The sequence below is a fragment of the Protopterus annectens genome, chromosome 4.part0, assembly GCF_019279795.1.
Source record: "Protopterus annectens isolate FY-2018-M chromosome 4.part0, PAN1.0, whole genome shotgun sequence".
In the NCBI taxonomy this organism is placed as follows: Eukaryota; Metazoa; Chordata; order Ceratodontiformes; family Protopteridae; genus Protopterus; species Protopterus annectens.
The window spans coordinates 56846632-56865902 of NC_056733.1; the positions used below are offsets into that span (position 1 = coordinate 56846632).

The 19271-nt window shown below is 42.4% G+C and overlaps 1 protein-coding gene across 1 annotated transcript in view; it reads left to right on the plus strand.

The window, feature by feature from the left end:
- RPTOR (regulatory associated protein of MTOR complex 1) overlaps positions 1 to 19271 on the plus strand; it is a 5042670-nt gene that overhangs the window by 1429780 nt on the left and 3593619 nt on the right. The window lies entirely within an intron of this gene.

The following is a 19271-nucleotide window of genomic DNA, read 5'->3' on the forward strand; positions in this document are numbered from 1 at the left end:
TCTTCCAGGACCCATCCCCCTGCGGGACTTGGGTTGACTTCTCCACGGCCTCCATCCTATTCTCCTCCTTTGACCACACCAGTTCCAAAGCCTTCTGCTCAGATGTCTTCGGAACCCCCCCCCCCCGTCTCGGCACCTGTAGTGGGCCTCACTGGCGCTCTGGGACTGTCCCTTTGGTCATCGGTTCCTGCTGAACCGGTCCTTCCTCAGGCCCGTGATTGGGCTGCAGGCTCCTTGGTACGGCTCTAAGTGTTTTTTCTGCTCCGTCCTCTGTACCGGGAGTCCTGTCTGCATCAATCCTGCTTGAGGCTCCATACTCGGAGGCAGGTTCGATGGAGGAGGGGAGGGTGTGACCCCGGTTTCGAGGTTGTTCTTCTTGGTTCCTGGCTCCCATCCCTCTTCGGGCAGACCTGCTTTCCATGCTATTGAGAGGGCCCTAACTTCTGGTAGCATTCCACTTATGTCGGAACCCCAGACTTCTCCCCCTGAGCTACAGCTGTCACAGGCCTCTTCCCCAGGACACCGAGCAGGAAAGCTGCAGCATCCCCCATTGCAGGGTGCCCTCTCTTCCGTGTTCTACTCAGAGGCCCCCACTGAGGAGCCCCCACAGAAAAGATTATGCAAAAGGAGGCACGTAGACTCGCCTGAGGAGTCTCTTACAGAGGACACAGATTTTGATTATGCTGAAGGGTCCCCACAGTCACCCGCTGATGATGTCTCCTTTGGAGACATCCCTGAAATGTTGAAACAGAGGGGTGATTGGAAGGCCACTAACCCTTCTTCCGAGGAGTCTGTGTTTTTGCAGGCTTTCCATGCTAGGCCATCTACCTCTTGGGTAACCCTGCCTGCAGACGAGTTAGTTCAGCTTGGAAGAACCCTGATTCTGTTGTGGCCATCCACCGGACAAGATTCTTTCTTCACCCGAGGAAAACCCGCAGTGGTCCAGAGGTTTACCAGTCGATGCTGTGGTGGCAGCCACGAAAAAGGATCTCGCTACTGTCCACCCACACAACAGAGAGTCCCTGGCCGTGGACAGATTGGGGAAGTGAGTCTTTGCTTCAGCGACCTTCGCCATATGGTCCCTGAACTACTTGGGACATTTTATGAGACTCCAAAGAGACTTGATCTCCGAACTGTCTGGAACACTCGCAGGGCAGGTGTCTGACAAGGCAAGGGATAAAGTTGCATCACAGCTCGCAACCCTGGAATCTATCTCCAGTTCATCCATGAGGTTGCTCTCCCACACAACTGAGGGGGCAGCTAGAGCTGCGTGTTCAGTCATAGTTATGAGATGCCGTGCCTGGATGTGCCTTTCTGACCTCACGGACCCTTTTAAGTCTTCCTTTCTAAATGCTCCCATTGAAGCATCTTCCCTTTTTGGCCCCAAAGTGAAGGACACTCTGGCCAGGTGTAAGTAGGACGGTAAGACCCTGTCTGCTGTAGGTCTATGTTTTCTCAAACCTCAACGTTCCTTTTCCAGGAATCAGAGGAGTGGCAAAATGTGGCACAAAAGAAATTCTGTTCCACATGTGGTGATGATACCCCCAGGGGCAGAGGGGTAACAGTTCTGGAAGATGCTGCCCCTACCGAGGCAGAGGGGGTCCACGTAATCAGGGACCCAGGGATTCTTTCTCTGGGCAGCCTTATCAGTGCTCCTGAAGAGTGGCCCGATTCCTTTCCTCTGGAAGCAGTCGGGGGGTAATTTCTCTCTTTACCAAGCTGCCTAGCTTTCAATAACTACCGATCGCTGGGTGCAGAGGATCATAACCAGAGGCTACACTATTCCCCTCATTGCTTATCCAAAGCTTCCATCAGAACTTCCTGACGTTCCACCCAGTCAAAGGGAAGAAGCAGCTGCAGAAATAAACAAGCTGTATCAAAAAAGAATCATCCAGTTAGTCCCACCAGACCAATGTGGCTCCGGATTTTACTCAATTCTTTTTGGTGCCAGAAAAGACAGGGGACTGGAGAACCATTCTGGATCTCGGCAATCTAAACAAATCTGTTGCTCAAACCAAATTCCGGATGGTTATGGTTCAGTCCATTCTACCTTTTCTAAGGGAAGGCAATTGGATGTGCTCAATAGATCTCTGGGAGGTGTATTACCACATCAAAATAGACAAAGGTTCCAGGAGCCTTCTTTGCTTCCAGCTGGGAGCCAATCATTACCAGTTTCGTGTCCTGCCGTTCGGACTCTCTACAGCCTCCAGAGTGTTCACAAAGTGCATGGCAGTGGTTTCAGCTCACTTGAGACTACAAGGATTCCGGGTGTTTCCATATTTGGATGATTGGCTCCTTACCGATCCCACCAAGCATCTTCTGATAACAGCCCTGCATTACACCCTAACACTGGCAGAATTCATGGGGATAACTGTAAACTGGGTGAAATCCACTATGGCTATGGCCCAGAAGATAGAATTTATCAGAGCAGTCTTCGACACCCGCTCTTGTCTGGTGTCACTCCCAGCTCACAGACTTCAGAGGTTGAGGCTTCAACTCCGGGTGACACTAAGTCAAAACAAAGTCTCAGCGAGAGAGGTTCTTCAGGCTCTAGGATCCGTGGCAGCTTCCGTACCAATAGTGCCTCTGGTGAAACTGCACGTGTGAATACTTCAATGGCTCCTTCTCTCTCAGTGGTTTCCAAATTACCATCCTCTATGCTTTCAGATTCAGATAATCAATTCTTGCAAACAGGACCTTCTTTGGTGGATGAGGCCAGACGCAGAACTTTGGAGCCGCCCATTCCAAACCCCTCAGCCCAAAGCCATTGTGACCATGGATGCTTCCCTGATAGGGTGGGAGGGCCATTTCCAGGGAAAGACGGTCCAAGGCACATGGTCCACGTTAGAGGCCAACTTGCATATCGGCATTATAGAACCGAGAGCGGTGCTGTTAGCATTGCAAGCATTTCACCCTGTTCTTCCTTTTGGAATGATTGCAATTCAGTCAGACAACATGTCAGTAGTCTGGTATATCAACTAGCAAGGGGGAACAAAGTCCTATCCCCTGTGTCGAGAGGCCATTTGAATTTGACAGTGGTTGATAGCTTCCAACCGCTTTCTGATAGCAACGCATATCCCGGGGACTTCCAATGTGATTGCAGACAAGTTGAGCAGATATATCCTATTGCCTCACTTGTGGTGTCTCAATCCAGAAGTAGCAATAGAAATCTTCAGCTGTTGGGGTCAGCCTTCCTGCGACCTATTTACCTCCCCGTCAAACAACAAATGCAGCTATTGTGCCCGATTTCCCCCAGTGGGTGAGTTCCCAAGGGACGCTCTGATCCACGATTGGCCCATTGGACTACTATATGCCTACCCTCCCATTCCTCTGATAGCCCAATTCATAAGGAAAGCCATTTGGTTGAAATGCAAAGTGATCCTCATAGCCCCTTTTTGGCCTCTTATAAACTATCCACCAGAAGACTATATCTGGACAAATGGAAATGATTCTCTGTTTGATCTAAGGAAAAGATGCTAGACCCTTATTCAGCTCTAGTCACAGGTTTTACAGTTCCTGTCTACTTTTTTTTTTTTTTTAAGATGGAGCCACAGCCTCTACCATACGAGTACACCTAGCAGCTATTTCAAACTATCATAATGGATTAGGTGGCACCCCCCCTAATTTCACTGTGTTTATGTAAAACTTTTCTCAAAGGAGTTTTGCATATTAGGCCTCCAGTCAGACAGCCTATAGAGTCATGGAACGTTAGTTCTCCATTCTTTGACTCAACCTCCTTTTGAGCCTGCTGCAAAATGTGATCTCAAATTCCTGTCATGGAAATCCCTCTTCCTAGTAGCCATCACATCAGCCAGACGAATTTCTGAACTTCAGGCATTATGCACCAAAAGACCCTATCTAATCTTCAATAAGGACAGAGTATCACTCTGGACGAATCCATCTTTCCTCCCCAAAGTTTTCTGATTTTTCCATCAATCAAACTATTGACTTACAGTATTTTTCCCGAATTTTTCTAATAAAGGGGAATACTGCCTGCATTCCTTGGATGTACACAGACAATTGAGATTTTATTTAGACAGGACCAAAGCAGTTCATAAAACTGACCAACTTTTCATTTCCTTTTCTGGGCCTAGAATGGGAAATTCTATCTCCAAGGTCACATTATATAAATGATTAAGGGACTGCATGCGTTTCATTTATTCACTTGCAAAAGAACCTATGCCAAAGAATATTTAAAGCCCATTCTACTAGATCTATGGCAACGTCTGTAGCCTTCCATTCCAGAGCTTCTATGGATGATATCTGTGCAGCAGCCACTTGAGCTAAACTCCACACTTTTCATTACAAATTGGATGTGGTCTACAGAGGGAGAGTTGCATTCGGCTCAGTGGTAGTCAGGAACGTTCTTCCATAAGGGTTGCCCAAGGATCACAAGGTAGCTGTGGATTCTGTCCCATCAGTGATGAATGGAAAGAAGATTAACAACATCAGATAAAGAAGTTATGTCTTACCATAACGTTCTATCTGTGTTGTTCATCTTCTTTCATTCATCACTTCCCACCCTCCTTCCCCTGCCAAAAGCTCCTGGCAGATACTTTGGGTCCAAGTGGAGTCTTAGGGCATTTGTGCAGAAATGGCCTCTGCTTTACTTATACAACATGGGCAAACTCGCTCTAACGTAAAAAGGGCATTGTGGGTAGAAGCTTAGCTCGAGAGTTTTTGACTGGCACAAGCTTGGCATTAGGCCGACTCAGTTCCGAACCTATCAGTGATGAATGAAAGAAGATGAACAACACAGATGGAATGTTATGGTAAGATGCAACTTCTTTTTTATTCTACCACTGCCATTTGCTGGTCAGTACTGGCAGATTATATGGCCTAGCATGGGACCTGACCTTAACTACTTAAGCAAGGTGTGGTTAGTATTTAAGGTTGGGTCTTGGACCACTCTGGAGATTAACTGGTTTGTCTTTCTCCAAATATCGTAGCATAATCACTGCACTACTTGTACTACATTACAGTTACTGTTATAACTGTCAGTAACATGCTGTACTGCAATCCCATTTTTTTTGACAGCTTGCTAGTCAACTTAGCTCAGTCTAGCTGCCTTCAGTTAAGAAGGTAATGCCCAAACCTGTGCAAAGCTGGCCAGGGTTATGATGATCATATACAACCAAACAAACCAGTAGTGCACCCTACACAGAGCCAATTATCAGTACAAAGAGGAAAACATAGTGCTCGCTCTGTCACTAGAAAGAGTAGCCCTGACATACATGCAGTTTGATCATTAGTGTGCATTTTTTGGGTGAAACATCATCTTAAAACTGTTAATAACTAGTTATTCATCAGGGCAGAATGGAGCTGCACTGCTTAAAGGTGTATCTAATAAGAGTCATTGGAGGCAATTTGGTTTCAATGTGTGGATGCTCCCTAGGTGCTTCTAACCCACTAAGTGGAGGTTCTGGGATTTGTGTCTCTCAGTTTGCCTGAAAATGTTTGAGGATCCCATAAGATGAGCTGGAGATTTTTACAAGAAATATCGAAATCTGGTGTACCGTGTTCAGGTTGTTACCACAATGACTCTAACATAATAAGTGATTTTGATCTGGATTCAAAAACTCTGGTATTAAGTGCCCTTTACTGTGTGTGCATTTTTTTCTACTACACAATATATTAAGTAAAGCAGCTAGCAACATCAGTTAGCCTCAGAGAATATAGAGAGTTAAAAAAAAAAAAAAAAAACAGCTTTACTTAGAAGCAAGACAATCATCAGTGTGAGGTTGGCCCCATGCCAGCATCGGCACAGAGCACTAGATTCATCATTGTAGATTTAGTAGGTGTAGTGAGTCCAGAGTCGTATTACTAAGGCCCGGCTAAAAATCTACAGGAGTCAGAACATGAGGTTTGTAATTTAAAAAGAAAAAAAATATATAGCAGTCTAATGGAAATTCACACCAGGGCTACACACACAAATCAAAATATTGTGTAGAATGTCATTTTAAACATATTCTTGCCTGCAGAATTTTAAACATCTGTTTACTATTCTGCTCGCAAGTGTTTGCGAAGTAAGAAAGTAGGTCACAGAAAATGCTTTACATTTTGTAATAAAGGCTAATGAACCAAAGGTTGAAGAACTATTCTTCACAGATAATGTCATCAGGAAACCCCCAGGAACTAATTGGCTGTCTGAGAGGCCTTAACATTTTAACAAAGTGCAATACTGAGAGCTACAACCTGCTCTGCCTGCACTACTTTCCTTCCACTTGCTAAAGTGCCTTCTGTTTCATTCAGAAGGCAGAACTGGGAAAAGCTAAGCTTTATATAACATTTTTACTTAACTGGAGTAGCCATTTTGGTCTTTGTCTAACAGTAAATTATACAGAGTACACCAGATATTTTATTCCATTTAGAAACTGTACTGATGTCTTGGCAACTCTAACAGAGACAAAGATTTGGTCTTTAATGAGCACCTTTTTTTGCCAAATCTTACAGGAAGAAAAGACACCTTTCACAAGTCCATAGTGGTGACTTGATTCTTTATTTGCAAACTAATTAGAGTAAAACAGAACTTTAGAGAAGCATAATTACAGAAGCAGACAGATGATCTGCATTGCAAGCTGCCATCTTGTAATGTAGAACGTGCTTGTTTGGTAGCACCAACAGTTGTGAGTAGCAGTTTTTATTTTATTTAAGGTGCTTAGACTGAACCCAGAAGCCTTTTTTCAGTAGAAATGCAGCATCTACAGAGAAGTGAGTTGCATTCATGTATGGAAAAATATAATACCTTGCTCGGCAGCACACACCTGTGCTGAAACATTGTTAAGAATTTTACAAATTGATCCACAAAAGTAGTTAATTTGATCTTGGAGGAGTAAATATCCCTTAAGATTTCCCACAGGTAAGAAACTTGTATTTTACACTTAACTGAGCAGAGGTGGGTTGTCTGTTCACTTATATAGAGTATTGATAAGGTGGTGGTTAACAGACTTGGAGCTTGATAGGGACCTGATAATCATTGGAAGCAGGTTCTGTACTTTAGTGCTTATTTGGTAAAGCATTCTAAGGAGGGATTAGGCATCAGCAGAGAAAATGGATTGGCATCAGTGAACCAGAAGGTGTAGGAAGAGGGAGTCAAGGGTCAAACAGTGTTTTATATTCAGAACTTTATAGATTATTAGGGAGTGGCTATACCATTTGAGATTTGTGTGCATTACATAAAACATTTGCTTTTGTGAGATTGGCACAGTGATGTTTGACAGGATGACTAAACCTTAAATTGCGATTTTGATTACCAGGACCTAAAGCCCATTACAGCTGTTAAAGGACCCTGTGGTCACTAGTGAAAGTTTAAATTCTAAGACTGAAATAAGCACACATTTTGCACAGGTTTTGTTTGCTTCAGGTGTTAACAAATGTAACTTTTTTTTTTATGGCAGAAGACCAAAAAGCACAAATTTTAGCAGTTACAGATCTAGTATAGAAAGGAAAAGCAAACTGTTGCTCAAACTAGAGGCCAACATGTTTAAATGACTACACAGATTATTAAGGACCCCCCCCCCCCAAGGTGTGGTTATTGGCCAGATCTTAGGAACCTGTAATGGGCATGTAGCTGCTACTACTGTTAGTCAGTAAGAAATTAGAAGATTATTTCACTGCATTTTTTCACAAAGCGAAAACAGGGATATCAGAAGCATAATCGTGAAGACTTTAATGAAAACAGAAAAGCAGAAGACCAAGGGAAAACTTAGTGTACACTTGTGTTAACTCTTTGCATGAAAGAAAGAGAATTGCCATTGTTGACTTGAGTGCACACTAAGATAGCTATGTTTTCATTTAACTGAAATTGGTTGAACTCTGTGTTATCTCCTGTAACCATACAGGGTGCAGCACTGAATCAGATGCCATTGTCAAATCAGTACTGTCCCACCGAGCTTGCTATGGTCCGTGTCTTTGAGGATTTGGTATATGTGGCAGAGGATAGCAGTTGCAGTTCTGTGCTCCTACTTGAACCCTTGGTGCTGGGAGCTGAAGAGGCCAAATCAGTTGACATGAGATGCAAGTTATAATGATCCAGCCATTTCAAGTATTAAGAAAGGAGATGGAAAGAAATGGGTCAGTAAAAAGAGAATAGTAGAGTATTTCCCTTTTGAGGAGCAGTATTAGCAGAAAATTTCCACAAATCTGTGAAGGTACCACTGGAAAGTGACAAATGAATGTGCTGGAGGGGTGCAACAGTAAAGGTGCACAGATTTTAGATAACTTTGGACTGAGGCTGTTAGGCAGCTTGACCAAAATTAGGCAAATTCTTAGCCATGGTCACTTCCTAAATTGATATTTTTGAAAGTGGAAGGTAGGAGAGAATTTCTTATGATGCACTTCAAGCTGGAGAATATTATCACAAGAATTGATACTTTAGAGTGGGTTAGAAAGTAGAACTTTTTACCAAACAGATTTGAAGCATCTCTGGAAATTAAAATGGCTTGACAATTATCTAGTATTTTGTGAATGAGAAATGGCTTTTACTCTGTCAAGTAAATAACCTTGTTCCTGAACCCTTTTTGATTGTTTAGAAGTCCCTTGCTTGACATTGTTTAAGATGGGTGGCCTTAGTTTCACAGTTTTTTTTTCACTTTTTTTAATATATATATATATATATATATATATATATATATATATATATATAGTCACAAAATTAGTTTGTTGTGGCGATCCACTAAGGCTGGGGGGGGGGGGGTTCAGTGATGCACACACCTCGCGTTCTTGATCTTAGTGAGAGACGCCCAAGCAGTCACCTCTTGTGGGCATCCAAATTCAGAATTTTGTGCCCACAAGAGGTGTATTGTCTAAAACCCGTAGGTTTGTCCGACATTGTTAAATTAATGGAGCATACACACACACACACACACACACACACACACACACACACCAGAAAAAGCAGCCACCTACACAATTGTAAACAGCAACTACAGCTAAAGAATATCAAAACAAAGATACCGAGAAAGGTATATATATATATATATATGTGTGTGTGTGTGTGTGTGTGTGTGTATACATATACATATATATATATATATATATATATATATATATATATATATATGAGAGAGAAAGGAAAAGAAATAAACATGGGCCAACTGCCATACAGGAGGCAAGAACGGGAAGAAGAAAACCACGCTACTAAAATGGTAGGTCAGGTGGGGAGGTTAAAGAAAGAAATAGGCGTATGAATAGAATAGAAAGTTAGAAGAAGTCAGACAAAAAGTTTAACTTATCTTTTAAAGATGCTTGAGACTCTTGCAATTGCCTCTGTCCAGGAAGGCGGTAAACGGGATCTGAGGAGTTGGAGCTGCTACAAAGCATTGTAAGAGTGGAAGGAGCTCAAGATTTAAAGCAACAGCCTTTTGGAATGGCTGGTTTGAATCCGATGTCGGATCCTAAGACCCTATTGTGAGGAACAATGAAAATGGACAACACAGATACCAAGTTATGCTAAGTACATAACTCCTACATTTATTTAATGCTCCAATTCCTGAGATAATTCCAAAAACCCTAGTGCCTATCCTTTGATCTATTCTTGCTATAGCCACAAAAGCAATTACTAAAAATTGGAAAAGTAAAGTTACCCCCTCTAGTGTTGAATTTATTAGTATGGCAAAAAATGTTTGCAGTAGTGACTTTGCATACTTTAAAGATGAGAACTTCTAATATTACACATTAATATAAATTTTGGCTTCAACTTAAAGACTTGATAAATATTAATTGTTGTTATGTATAACTTTGATGTATTGATCACCTGTGGAACTATGTTATAACTGATTTATCTGCTTAAAAAAATAATTTTAGCGGATTAAGCTTGTTTGTGGAAGGCAGATTCTCCTACTTAGGTTTTCATGCTCTGTTACGTTTGCGAAGATCCCATGACACTACTACCTGTGTCTTTTGTCAAAAGGTTAGCTGGAACACTGAGGTTAGATGGCCTTAATTACTTGATGATTTTTTTTTCTGTAGAAGAAAATCCAAGAAATTTAGAAACTGATCATTTCTTTTTGCTTGGCCTCCAGTTTGGACAGGCTGAAACCTTTAGGTTGGAGACTTGACCAGTAACCCTGTCAAAATGTCTGCAGAAGGAAGGCAGGTCAATAGTTGGGGTGAAGAAAAGCTTTTTTCTTGGTGGATGGTCCAGGCTGCAGCTGAGTTCATTGACGGTCCAGGCTGCAGCTGAGTTCATTGACGGTCCAGGCTGCAGCTGAGCTCATTGACTGCCCAGTGCTACCCCCATTGCTCTAACACTCAACTCTTGTACTACAGCCACCTCAGTTTTGGAGCTGCTGGCAGGGAGTGAAGAGGAGAGCAGCATTACATTGATACTATCCTCCTGCTGGGGCCTTCAGCAGCATGGACATGGAATGGGAGAGGTAGTGTCCTGGAGCGAGAGTGGAGGAGCACCTGCAGTGTCATTCCTGCTTGCAGCCTGACTTTTGTTAAGTCCTAACTACCTCTCCAAACATGCTGCTGATAGCAACAGTCTAGGTGACCAGACAGATGTGTGAATGAGTATATGTCATCATCCCCTGGTTCTTGGGGAGATCACACTTACCTGTCCTCCCACCCCACCAACCTGGCATTCTTTCTTGCACTGCAGCCTCCACCTCCGCTCATTAGAGAGATGTCTGGCATGTCCCTACCCACCCAAGATAGGCAGACCCATCATCCCTGCTTCACTGTCAGGTGTCCAAACTGCTAGTCAGAGTATAGTTACCTAGGCTGTAGTCAGGGTATTATTCCTCTATGCCTTTGATGAGGAAGGAAGAAATGCATCTGAAGAAGAAATCCTCTAAAGCTAAAGGCTTTAGTCTTTACAGTAGTGTCTGTTAAAAGAAAATAAAGATCAACTTCTAGTATTCATACCTCAAGCGTGAACAGAGTAAGTCTTAAGGTCTTGATTGGCAGTGATGTCTGCGGCCACCATTGGTTCTTCTCTTTTTTCCGTGCAGGTTCTTTCATTCTTTATGTTTGGCAATTTGCTTAGCTGTCAAGTCAACTGGACTAAAATCCAGCCAGATGCAGTTGACCCAGTGTAGCTAGCATAAAAGATAATTCAGATGTGTGCAGAGTTGTTTTCAGTTGCATTGCTTTTGATTACCTTCCCAGTGGCAGTAGAGCTGTTGATATTTCTTGGGGAATCTTATCTGTTACTGTCATTATTTTTAACTACTGGCTGTGGAAAAGGTAGTGGATAAACATTTTCCAGTCCTATCTATCATCCAAGGACTGAGATCTGCTTGACCAGACAAGCCAGTACTAGACATTAACACAAAATCATGGAAGTCTCATTTGCACATATTTTTCTACTTCGTATTATTGCAAGAGATTCTAAAACTCGCAGGGTTCCAACCGCAGATGACCTTTAGCTGTGTGCTACTCATCTGAGCTGTACTCAAACCTACAGAGCAGCAGGAGAAAAGGGAAATGAACAGATGGTACGCTCACAATTCTGCTTCATCTGTGTTCTTACCTTCTTTCTGTTCCATACAACTGCAGTATAAGTGATAAAAGAGATCCCTTAAGGCTACAGAATTTACGTCCTAAAGAAAGAAAGGGGTTTTGTCTTTGTTTCCCTCTACAGAAAGCAGTTCTGCATCTGTGATGTTGGTACACAACTTCATTATAACCATGAATCAGATTTTGAAGTCCCCAGAGCTCATTCCAGATGACTTGTCATGTCAGGATTTCTCCTTGTCATGCAGTTTGCAGAGGACTAACTACTTGGAGAAAATGTTTGCCTTGACTGGAAGCATTTACAGAAGGTGGTGGTGGCATTAAGAATGCCATCCATGATATGGACTCCTTCTACTACATTATAAAAGATACCTGACACACTGCTTTGTCTGACCATTAAAGTGTTTCTGGAATTGGCAGCTGACTTTGGACATCGTTGGCAATGTTTTTAACTGTTTAGTTTATCATCTTGTTTTTTTTTCCCCATTTCAGAGTACTTGCAATTTGAATATTTTTTTAATTTTAGCAAGAAGTATTTATGTAGTTCATTATTGCACTTTTTATGCTTCTTGCTTTGCTTCACTTCAGTTTGTTACAAAGAACTTGGGGTGTAAGATGTGTAATAAAGTTGAAAGTTTCTGGATAATGTTCCTGCCATGCCACAGTAAGGCATATACACAGTATTTTACACCTAAAGCTATGTCAAATATTTTGAAAAATCTACCTGTGAACAATAATATAACCTCACCAGGACCCTAAAGAGTCGCATTTCTTGAACCTCAATGCACTTAATAGGAAATATAAAGTACTGGATAGGTAAGGGGAAGTGTACCTTTGCAGGGGTTATTGCTTCACTTTATGCCTTTGATTTTGTTTATCAGAAGGTTGCATTTCGCGCACAGTACTGAAGAAGATGCATTAAAAATTTAGGGCTCTATCGTACTCCTGACTTTGTCTTTGGCACAACAGCTACTGAGAATGGCTATGAAAGCTGCAACCCACATCCCTTAGGAAATTATATGATGATGCTAATGTAGCAAGTAGTGAAATGTTGAAAGCGTTTGCATCTGTCTGCATATTTGACTGAGAGTTGCCTTCCTTGTAAAAGGGCATCAAGGCAAATATTAAGCATTTTTTCAGGTATCTCTATTGCAGGAGATGTCTACAGGAAGTAAGCCAGAAATAAATTTTGTATTATCAGCATGCACCTTTTGCCCAGCAGAGTGCAGCAGGTACCCCCTTACTGCATGCAAGCCTTTCTCAAAGTGTCCCAGATTTCAACAAGGAAGTGGAAGAGGATGATTTAACAGTACCAATCTTGTTCAACCTTCCTTTAAGAAGTGTCCCCTAAACATGACTCTGTGACATAGATCCCTTCCCTTTACATTTGTCCATTCCGTTACATGAAGAGAAAGCATACATTTGTAGTTATTTAGGGGAGGGGACTGATTCATATTTCACTTTCCATCTTATCAGATAAATGTTGCATACAGGTTAGTAAAGCAATTGAAAACTGAATCAGGGATCCATCAAAATTCAATGCAGGGGGTCTAAAATCATAGCATTCAAAATGTTTTTTGTTATACATAAATTTGCACCTCTCTCTCACTACAGTTGCTCCCCTAGGAAACCTAAGGCAAATAAATTGGTTCTTGTGGTGCTACTGGGTACAACCAAGATACCAAAAAAAAAAAAGTCTTGAGTAGCCTTTTAATTCATGTAAAACTTTTCAGCTGTAGCTGTTTTTCTGTCCTGTCATACGGCATAATCCTAATGTTAAAACACTAACCGTAACCCAAAAATCTTCATCCTAACCCAGAACCCCTAAGATACTTACCCTAACGTTTTATTTTAATGTAAATTAAACACATTTATGGATAGTTAAAGGCACTTTTAAAATCTCTCTTCTTTGTAGTATGGCAAAGCAAGACATTGAGATACTTCTGTCAGCATAACTGGTAAATGCACTCCTTGTGTAAAGTGATACAAATAACCAAACTTACCTTGCGTAGTAGGATTGGAGAGTGGATGATGGCCTGAGATTTCTGTATGCTGTCAGACCAGTAGCTTGTGGCTTACATAACTAACTTAACATACATTAGCAAAGTTCTCTTCAGGTGCCACAACAGTCATCCACCACACAAGACAAAAGTGACACCCTTAAGCAGAACTGTCAAGCAGCATCAGGGGTGCAGCCGGGCAGACATCTACTCTGTAGACAGTGGCCATGGGTCTTTATTTCCCGGTAGCTTGTGCACACTATCTGTCTGGCTCTGCCTAATCTCATTTGTAATGACTGAGTTACAGTAATTTTACAGGTTGTACAGCCTGTAATACTTCTACCAACTCTCACTTTCTCTTTCCCCTTCAGTGGTCCCAGAACTGTTCTAGTCCATTCAAGACGAGTCAGAATGAAGATGGTGAGTAAGGGCAGAAGACTGACAAAACACAGCTGTCCCTCCCAGTGCACAGCAGTGAGTCTGGCAACAGGCTACAGCAGCAGGACTACAACAAGTTTAAGTTTGTTCACTGTATAAGAGGGCAGACAGACAGCTAGGCACTTAAACAACCTCAGATCCCTCAGCTTTCTGCTTTGTCTCTTACTTGACTCGCCATTCTGGTCTTCTTTTATCAAAAGTGGCACCAGGAAAAGAAGGCTTTGCCTGAATGTGTTCACCCTTCAGTGGGGATAGTTTTCTGTTTGTTCCTTCTTTCCAAAGTCTACAAAATGTGTTAAAAGTGATGAAGGTCATTGCCATCATGGATAGTACATCCTCCCTTTGTTTATGGTAGGTGTGTTTTCCTCTGCTTGTTGTTTGTAGAGCAGCTGGCTCCAGCCTCTCTTCAGATTTTCTTAGACACAAGATATGAGCAGAATCATGAATGGCAGCTGTAGTCTGGCAACTTTACAAGCCAGTAATCCAAGCTCAGAGAAGCAATTTCTGGTGTAAAAGCAAGACATGGGAAGTTTAGAATTATATGGACAGGAGAGCAGTGATGCAATTATGTGTTACCAGCTTTTAATGCAATTTCACTACTACCTCTGACTTGCTGCTGTTCATCCATTTATTCTATTTTGATCATGACAGCCACCAGAAGGTTTCTCACTCATTACTTGTAGGAAATTAGAGCCATCTAGAAGACCAGTCAGAGCAGTGGAGCAGTTAAAGAAGCAAACAGTAAAATCTCAATACTCTGCCGTAAGCAGAGCACTTGAGAAATGTTGGGATTCACAGTTGAAAACTACTGCCAGTTTACATGCATTTTGTCTGCCACTTTTAAATCAAAAAGAGTTCAGAAAGAATAGTGCTGTTACACCTTTGAACAAAAGTTAAGTAAGGCCAAGGATTGTACTCCTAGCTTTTCCTAGTGCCAACCCCCCCCCCCCCCAATAAAAGTAATGGGGCCCTGGTCTGCCTGTACCTAGAGGACTGGGTTCTGCTCACTTTCTTATAAGATATCCTGCAAGTTAACTACAACTGTAGCTTTACCTCTGACTGCTGAGGGGATAACTGCATTGATGTCTTGATCTGCTAGAATACACTTTCCAACTATCATCTGTTTGACTGTAGCCTGCATGAGAACGCTGGAGTAGTGGCTAACTTTTTGACATCTCTCCAGGAAGGTCCCATTTTCTTCAGGCTCTGTCCTACTTCATTTGAGTACCATCTTACTAGAGGAGTAAGGAAGTAGCATGCAGTGTCAGGCACACAAGATAGAAGATCTCCCCTAGAAAATATGCTGCACGTAAACCATAAGTAGTTGAGGGCATTTGTCTAAACATCGAAAAACTTAAAAGTATACCCGTTCCTGGCCCATGTTAGGATTGTAAAGATAATACCATAATCCTAGGGAATGTTAAGGGACTGGGGGGACTCTTCCCTATTTTTGAGAGGCAGTCAAAATGTTGAACAGTGAGTCCAGAAGAGAAATTCTGCTCAGTGTTTTTATGATGCTGAGCAAAAGCCATCCTTTGGTTTGACTTTGTCAGCTGACAGGCCAACCCGTCTCATGAATAAGAAGTAGATCCCCAGATCATTCAGTCAGATTGTTTGAATGTGTTTTGTTTCAGTTCTGTACACCAGAATAGAATCTGTTTCCTTCCTTTCAGATATGAAACTTTCACTTGATTGTTTCTTTGTTAACAGGAAACAGACTTTACCCAGAATGTGTTCACCCCTCAGTGGGGAGACAGTTTTGTTTGCTGTTCCTTCATTCCCAAGTCTACAAATTGTGTTACTAAAAGTGAAGGAGGGCCGGGGCTGACATTGATAGCATATCCTCCCTTTGTTTATGATAGCAGTGTTTTCCTTCTGCTGGTGTTTGTAGAGAAGCTGCATCAAGTCTCGCTTCAGATTTTCTTAGAGAATTTTTAGATCCTGGTCTGAAATCCCTCCATGCTACATGTGGTTGGTTAACCTTTACTTGTTTATAAAACTAGAGGTCCATTTAATTTGGTATTTGTTAACACAGTGCAGGTGTTTTTTAATATTTTGGGGAAGTGGGCACGTCCAATTCCTTACATGTTTGTGGACTTCTTGAATAGCAGTTCATTAGTTTGAATTCCTCCTACCACCAGAGGAAGCTCTTTGGCCAGTTTTGGTCTCCACTTGAAAGTATGAGCTTCTTTGTTGGCATGTGGGTAGTTGCCATTGGAAAATCCATATGGCATTTCTTAAATTTCTATTCTATTCATGTCATATTTGGTCTGAAGCCCACTCTGCATAACTCAGATAGGTATTGATTTTCTGTGAAAATTAGGCATCTGTGCAAACATTTTCTTTTTCAGAGGATCATGAGGGATTAGGTAGTGTTCTGTTTTCAGTCCTATACAAACAGCTAGTCTGGTGGAATACTCATGCAAAGTTTTTCTGTGTTCATATGATCATCTTCCAGTGTTCAGGCAGGAAAGCTGTTGAGGAACACTGACTCCTTAATAGATGGATCATATACCCAGTTGCCCATTCGTTTATCTAAATTGTTTCCAAAAATATGCAAAGTGGTGATTTCCATATAAACATAAGTAGTTTATTCCATAATTCTGGAATTTTCTGGTATATGTGTGAACATTTCATACTTGTTCGGCAAAAAATTTTCTTGTAAGCACAATTTAAATGTTTTTGAGTAGTCAGAATCATTAAAATGTAAATTCAAACTAGATTGTAAAACATCATCATGAAATGTCCTATAAGCCAAAATCAACGTGCCTTTAAAATGTCAATATTGTGTGATAAATACATATAAGTATTTGCATCTGTCACTGTAACAAAAATTTAGATGCAATTCTTCTTGTCAACCTTTTTTTGAACAGATTCAAGCCTGTTCAGCTTTTGATTATTGTAAATAATAAAGGTGGTGGTGTACTCCAAAGTAGGTCTGACAACTGTTTTATTTAAATGAAGCAAATACAAATTATCTCTCAATAATATACCTAATTGTTTATTTCCTTTTGAAATCACAGGATGTCCTTCTATTCCTATGCTGCAGTATTCATAACATGAGGGAGTCCGCCTCTGGCTGACTCGAACGTCCGGCCAGCATACCAAAGTCTAAATGCTACTGCAAGGTATGTGCGACAGCGAGTATCACTTAGCATACGTTGGCCATAAAGAGACGTCTGGTATAAGGCAGACAAGAGCACGTACCTACCTCAGAACTTTTATGCCGCCTGTCTGACTGCCAGCTCCAGTCGGCGCTTTCCAGAGAAATTGCATTTGTGCTTCAGATAAGTACCCCATTGGGGCATTTTCCTTTTCATTTGGCTACTGTGTTGGTTTTTTTTTTGTTGTGAGTACATGTCAGCTAGGAAGAGCAAGTGTCAGTGTGGAAGGCAAATTCCACATAAATACTCCCATGAGCTTTGCTTATTTTGCTTAGGCCTAGACAACTATCACACATCCTGCACTATCTGCAAGGCCTTTGTTCCTAACCCCCCCCCCCCCAATAGCCGCCTAGCATCCCTTAGGTTATATTTGGAGAATCCACGTCTTAAGTGCTTAGCTGGAGACATGAAACCGACGTCGGGCCCTTCAGAAGAGCTGCAACTTAAGAAGGCCAAAAAAGACTCCGCCTGATCCTACATCTGCTCCCTGTACTCCAGGTGTCCCTCCCCAAGGCTGATGTAGTCCCAGAGCCTGCTGCAGAATCTGCAGAGTCTCCTTCGATAGGTACCATGGTAGAAGCTGTCAGGGAATCTGTAGGCATGTCCCAGAGGGATTCACAGGCATCCGATTCGGGCACGGGGGGGGGGGGGCATGACTGGTTATCTCTGAAGGCCCGCGTGATGTCACACAGATTGTTGTTCATGAAGGTGTTCCTACAGATGTTGTGGAATGCTGCCTAACATCAGGCCCATCGACTTTTCGTCGCCTGAGGCTCTAAAGAAGAAACTAAAAACTAGACATGTTTCTCCAGCTCCTTAGGACCAGGCTTCTGATCAGACTCCTGACTGGCAGGCCTTTACCCAAGGCCTCTTTAATGCCTTTATGGCCCTCCGCCAGACGTCAGCCGCGTCCTTTCTGGCACCGGCCCTTTCTCCTTCTACCCCTTTGAAGAGGCCTGTAGAGGATGTCTCTTCTGAGGAGGATGACTCATCAGGGGATGAATCTTTGGCCTACTCTACTCAAATTGATTTTTCTCTGGGTTATGCCTCCCCACAGGAGGAATCTAATGGTACAGATTTCCCTGGGGAGGATATTTACTTTGGAGAGACCATTTTAAAGATGGACTTCTTTAAGTGGGATTGTTGCGAGGTTTCTGAGATTCAGAAGAGGTTCTATGACCTCCTACTGCTGGAATCCTCTAATCCTTCAGCCATACCTCCAGTCCTGATGGCTTTTTTGGATGACTTGACTGGACCTTCCAAGTGCCCAGACTCTAAGCACCCAGACAGATTTTACAAGGTGCCTGAGGGTGCCAAGTTCATTTTTAAGGCACCCTTGGCTGACCCTGCTACTGTATCAGTGGCAGCAGATAAAGCTTCCAAACTTTTACCCTCCACCTCCCTGATTCCCTCTGATAAGGAGAGAAAGGTTATGGAGAGACTGGGGGAAAAAGTGTATACTTCTGCAACCTTGGCCTTTAGAGCAATGAATTATCAGACACACACGACCAAATATTCCCTTATAGCAGATACAATGAAAGCCTTGTCAGAGCTTCCAGATTCTCCCAACAAAGCCGAGCTTTCCAGCATTCTTAATTCCTGTTCCCAGGTTACTAGGCACTCCATCAGATGTAGTTACAATGCAGTGAAGGCTTCTGCTAGGGCAGCAGTTACGGGGTCCATCCTGAGAAGGTATTCATGGCTTAGACTACAACCCTTACCAGATGATATCAAAGCTAAGCTCATGGATGCCCCTATGGATAACAAAGCCTTATCTGACATTTTAAAACTCTTCAGGAAAAGGGGAAGGAACTCCAGGATTTAAAACACATTTTTGTCTCTCCTGTCCCTTGCTTCCAGAGAAACTACCAAGCCAGAACCACCTTTGTTAGAAAGGCAACTAAATATCTCCCACGCAAAGGTAAGAGGAATGCTAGGAGACAGGCTGCTTCTATGTCTGCTTCTTCCACACCCTCTTAGAAGTGTTTTTTTTCAGGCCAAACCTGTTGGTCTGTGCCTACCAGGCCCCAAATCCATCTTACCCTCCTTTCTCTCCATCTCTCTGTTTCCCTCCAGCTTGGAAACAGGTAACCCTGGACTCTTGGGTCCTCTTCATCATCGACCAAGGTTACTTCATGACATAGGAAGCCCACCCTACCTTCAAGGGAATCCCACAACCCCCACAGAACCAATTGGAATTCATTCCACT